Genomic DNA, 5,801 nt, shown 5'->3' with positions numbered 1-5,801 from the left:
CGCCCCATCTCAGTCGACCATCCAATCGGGGGCTCTCGACGAGAGGAGCCGATTAGCATTTTCGCTTTTGAAGTAGGCAAGCCGTGGTTCGGGATTGGCTGGCTTGGAACGTGGCTCCAGCCTATAGCGTTGCGAACCAAAAGAGGAAGAACGAAGAATGGGGATGATAAGAAAGAAAGAAAGAAAGAAAGAAAGAAAGAAAGGAGGGAGGGAGGGAGGGAGGGAGGAAGAAAGAAAGAAAGAAAGAAAGAAGAAAGAAAGAAAGAAAGAAAGAAAGAAAGAGAAAGAAAGAAAGAAAGAAAGAAAGAAAGAAAGAAAGAAAGAAAGAAAGAAAGAAAGAAAGAAAGAAAAGAAAGAAAGAAAGAAAGGATTGATCAGTCGTGTCTGAGCTTAGGATCGCTCGCGGTGCAGGTAGCCTGGACGGAAGGCAGAACTTGGCTGATGGAGAATCCCGATTTTATTAATATTTTTAAAGGATCACATTTCCAGATCTTCATCTCAAGGGACCAGGCAACACTTCCTTTCTTTATTAGATTTCTATTCCTCCTTTATTCTGTCCGAGACAAAGAGGGTTGCATCCTTCACCTTCTCCCGCACAATTACAATACATTACCCGCATCCCATCAATTGACTCAGACTGCTCTCCCTGTTCTCCATAGCCTTTTTTTCCCCTGGATGTGGACACACTTCCAAACCAAGTCCAGGGTTCCTTTCCGCTGCCATTTTTTAAAAAAATATACAATCATAACTGTTGTATTTCCAGGGGACTCAAGATGAGGCCATAAGATAGAAGTTTGCAAAATCTATGGATTAAAAGTGAAGAGGTGGAAAGGAAGCTGCCAGATCTCAAAGGAGCTGGTGGAAATCACGTTGCTACAGGGTGCCACGGAGATATTTCTCAGACCTAGTCAAGAAGATGTGTGACATGGTCTTTCCTGCTGTTGAAAGAAAGGTCCTTCTGGGTTCAGCTCCAAGTGGGGAAAAAGACACTGGAGACATGGAGGCTGCTTGGAAAGATGGTTTATTGGTGGACAGGACCACATGGCTTGAGTCCTGAACAGAAAAGGTGATCACATGCTTCAATATTGGGGAGAAGAAGAGAAGGGAGGACTGAGATGCTGAGTCCCTGGTTTTATGCCCTCTCTGGCCTTTGATCTTGATCTTGTCTTCTAATTGGTTGTCAGACTCCCATGGGGCCATGCAGGGGCAACTCTCTAGGCTGCGTTTTGAATCCAGGTTTGGTTGAGTTCTCAGATGCCATGTGGTGAATTGGGTAAAGGGCCAATATTATCATGCCTTAATCCCATCCCCCTGGAGCTGAAGGGGAGAACTCTTTATTATGTAAAGGGACTGGCTTGGCCACCTTAATGGCCCATTGACAAAGTGGGTGGAGGCAGGAAGCTACAAGAAGCTATGCTCTCTTTAAACATGTTTCTTCCTTTTCACATCCAGGGAAATGTAATATTCTGCCTTTTCGATATTTCCTAGGATATTTCATTTTTCCGGGAGAGGGCTGGGTGATACCTTTCCACACTGCAAATAAGTTCACACAAGACTAACCGAATCCTCCCAAAGCAGTGGACTACAGGGTAGAAAGGAGTAACTGCCTGAAATGTCCTGAAATGGAAGATTCTTCACTGCAACAAATGATGACAGATGCCACATGTGAAAGCCAAACTGTTCACTGAGATCAACCCCTTCATAGAAGACCTTGCACTTTCCTCTACCTAGTGGGCTGCAACTGTAATCCACCATCAAACAAATCTGACCTGGTTGGGTCACACTTTGTTGAGCTCAGCTTTGACAAACAATGGTGCCCCATCTAATGAGCTTCAGAATAAACATGGAGAAAGGTCATCACCATGAAGCCTTGTAATTCATTAAATCCTTTCCCCCCTGTTTATATTCTATTCCATTGAACAACAAAGATGATTGGGGGACTAAAACATATGAAGAATGCTTTCCGGAATTAGCTATGTCTAGTCTCTAGTTTAATGAAGAGAAGGAGTAGGAGTGACATGCTAGCAGTCTTCCAATAACTAGGGGGCTGCCACAAAGAAGATGAGGTCAACCTATTTTCCAAAGCACCAGATGGCAGGACAAGAAGCAATGGATATAAACTAACCAAGGAGAGGACCAACCTAGAACTAAGGATAAATTTCCTGATAGTGAGAACAATTAATCAGTGGAACAACTTGCCTTCAGGAGTTGTGGGTTGCTCCAACACTGGAGGTTTTAAAGAGACTGAACAGCCATTTGTCTGAAATAGTATAGGGTTTCCTGCTTGAGCAGGGGGTTGGACTAAAAGACCTCCAAGGTCCCTTCCAATGGTGTTATTCTGTTATCTTTCTTTGCCGTTTCCAAACCCATTTGGTTAGCCTCATTCTGGAGACTGCGTGGCACTGTCTGGCATCCACTTTCTCAGCCTGGTTGTGATTGCTGCTTATGTATTGTGCAAGACCTGGCTTTTTTGGGGAGAAAGGTGAAGGGAATTAGTGGTTTTGGGACCCATGCATTGGAGGGATGTGCACGTGTGGGAGAACTGAAGGAAGGTTGAAAATTGGATGAATCAACTATAGTCACAAAGGCAGGGAATCTCATCTATCTCTAGACACATGCACTACAAGAGTTCAATAATTTTGGTGGAAAAATCATCATCACCAACTCTGGCAAAAGAGAAAAATAAGAGGAAAGAATTTTGAGGAGATTGGAGTGCAAACATTGCATTAATCATTTTTAAAAACCCTAAATCATAATATCCTGTTTCTCAAGGTCACGACTGAATAGTTTGCACACTGAATCTTTCATGTGGCAAAATTATATTTAACACAAGATGATAAAATTCTTGAGATGGGTTCACTTGCCCTGAAATCAAATCCCTGGTCTCTTATATTTTATTTATTTATATACATATTTATGTCTCATACATTCTAATGTATAGGCAGGTCTCAGATGGTTCATGCAGCATTTAAAATCAATTCACAGTGATATTCATCTACCAACAGCTAAGATAGCTCTGTGTGATTAGTTCTCATTTTGTAAAAATTACCACGGCAAAAAATTTGATTGATGCAGTGACTCTAGAGATATTTTTTTTTTTTTAAAGTTTTTCCTATCAGGGTTTTTGCCCCAACTGTGATTAAAAGCTTATCTAAACATGGAGGAAAGGTCTGGAAAAGACATGACAAGTAAAATCATTGCAGGTGACAGAATTACCAAACCTGAGCTGATTTTGAGAAGTTACCAAGTCAGAATTGGTAAATGCTTAGAAAGAAGACCACAAAGCAGTTGAAAAACATCGGAGAAGAGGGTGTTGGCAGATTGTTTCTGTATTCCTGCTAGAGTATCTGTATCTACAATACAAATAGGAGCTGAACTTAAAAAAAAAACCAATAACAGTTGGAACTTGACTCAAATTGAAGGCTATCTTTCACAGCATTATGAATTCAGGTATTGTGTTTGGTTCTTCCAAAAATTAGGGCTTCAGTAGTATCTTTTGCCACCATGAACTAACATACTTCTCCTACAAGTCCCAAGAGGTACCCAAGAAACAGGCATGTTCCTATCCCTCCAAATATCTCCTGCTCTCTGCTGTGCCTACACAAACTGGATTCATATAGATTTATAGTCCAAGGCTGCAATCTTTCATATCTTGGGCACATAACCCCAAGGTCCTCTGAGAACAATGGGTATTTTGGAACAACAATAAATATGTGACATTGCTTTCAAGCATTTGTTTGAGGAGAGACTTGCCATATGCTAGTGGCAGTGTCTTTGAGCAATGTTGCCATTTCAAACAAAGTCTGGGCTAAACCAGTATTCCATTATTTATTTGCAGCAATATTTCTCTCTCTGTTTGTCTCTTTCTCTCCCTTCCCCTTTCCTTTCTGTTTTGGCAAAACAGGAGCATTGCCTGTGAAATATGAGCTGTGCATTTTTGAAGGAAAACTATAGATTTTACGAGTGATAGATCTCCCTTAATATTTATTTATTACAGCCTTGGGGCCTAGATACAAATAAGATACTGAATAAAAATATATGTCCCTATTTAGAAATTTCTTCAAGACGGGATATGTAAGAATCTGTTTATAGAAAACAGTTTTGTTTGATCTAAAGTTTCTGTTGAACCATCATCACGATGGATTATAAATTCCTGTGTATAGGAATACTCTTAAAACATCCAAGAAGAACTGAGTGGAAAGTATCCGTCTTGACTAAGGTGAAGGCTTTACCAAATTTTAAAATTGGAATGGATAATAAATATGTGTCTGGAAAGGACCTTTGGAAGAAAATGATAAATGTCGGGGTGTGACAATCTCCCTTATTCATTTTCCCATGAATGGAAACTTCCAGGAAACTGCTGCCCATCTACTATAGATGAAAGATCTAAAGGCATGCAAAGTTGGCTATTAAAGACAACAAAGAGGAACTTGGTTTGCTAGCCTGCCCATTTCAACTGTAATTGAGTTAGCCTTAAATTCAGCATGATTCATATTGGAGGAGGCCTACTCAGGATAGTTCTTTTACTCTCAGTGTTGACACATCTGTTTGGAGGGCTGATATGTTGAGTGATGATATTACACTGATGCTTTTCTTCTTCTGCCCTGTCTCCAGCTGTTTGATAGATGTGAAATATCTTCTGTCCCCACCAGTGGTGGGTTTCAAAATTTTTTAGAACCTCTTCTGTAGGTATGGCCTGCTTTGTGGGAGTGGCTTGCTGGCCATGTGACTGGGTGGGAGTGGCTTGCCAGCCATGTGACTGGGTGGGCGTGGCCAACTTGTAAAATGTGGTGAAACTCACTTAACAACGCTCTTGCTTAGCAACCAAAATGTTGGCTTGGAAACTCTGGCATTTGAAGCAGGCAAGTCTTAAAGCTGTCAAGTTACAAGACCCTTGTATCCCTAACCCTTTAGAAAAAAACCCCCAGGGTGGTTCAAACTTGACAGCTTTAAGACTTGTGGACTTCAACTCCCAGAAATCCTCCTCCAGTCATGTTGGCTCAGGAACTCTGGCATTGAAGTGTGCAAGTCTTAAAACTGTCAAGTTACAAGACCCTTGCACCCCTAACCCTTTAGAAAAAAACTCCAGGGGTGTTCAAACTTGACAGCTTTAAGTCTTGTGGACTTCAACTCCCAGAATTCCTCCTCTCACTCTTCATCTTGATGATGTGCGGACGGGCGGGTGGAGGGAGCTGCAACCGGTTCTAAACGGCACTGTTGATTTGTGGAACCTCTTCTATAGAAGAGGTTAGAACTGGCAGGAACCCACCCCTGGTCCCCACCCTCTTTCCTTTCCTTTCCTCTTTCTCTTCTGCATTTATATAATATTTAACTTCTGAGCCAAAAGGCAGAGATCACCTGGTTTTTATTATTTTGTGGACCACTTTAGAATGAGGAGAGGATCATAAAACATTTTCAACAAAGAAGTAACGATTGGAACATCTGATTTGGAACCCAAACAGGTCTAACATTCTGTTTTGAGACCTTGTACCATAGCAATTGAGGATTAGTTATTTTAACATTCTGGTATCAGTATAATCCACTACTTAGTTAAGGTTCCTTGTTACAAAAAAGTCCTCTCTGCAAGGCCAACACTACAATAAGAAGAATTCTCAATATGTTGGCTGTACATAGAAAAGTGGTCATTAGATGTCCTCAGATTACTCTGGATATTGGTGAGTCCAGCCCTTTGAAGAAGGGCTTAAATTTCCCAAAGTGTGCAGTTCCTCTCTTTTTGTGCACAATTGTGCATAATTACTACACGCAAGAAGAACTAAGCACTGCTTGCCAATAGCCAGTCT

At 41.2% G+C, this 5,801-nt stretch overlaps 1 long non-coding RNA gene across 1 annotated transcript in view; it reads right to left on the bottom strand.

Moving 5' to 3' along the window:
* Positions 1-5,801, bottom strand: part of LOC309395966 — a 478,400-nt gene that overhangs the window by 95,451 nt on the left and 377,148 nt on the right. The gene's annotated exons all lie outside the window — the stretch shown is intronic.

Source organism: Natrix helvetica, assembly GCF_964273705.1.
Source record: "Natrix helvetica genome assembly, chromosome: 8".
In the NCBI taxonomy this organism is placed as follows: Eukaryota; Metazoa; Chordata; class Lepidosauria; order Squamata; family Natricidae; genus Natrix; species Natrix helvetica.
This window is presented reverse-complemented; position numbering and strand designations above follow the sequence as displayed.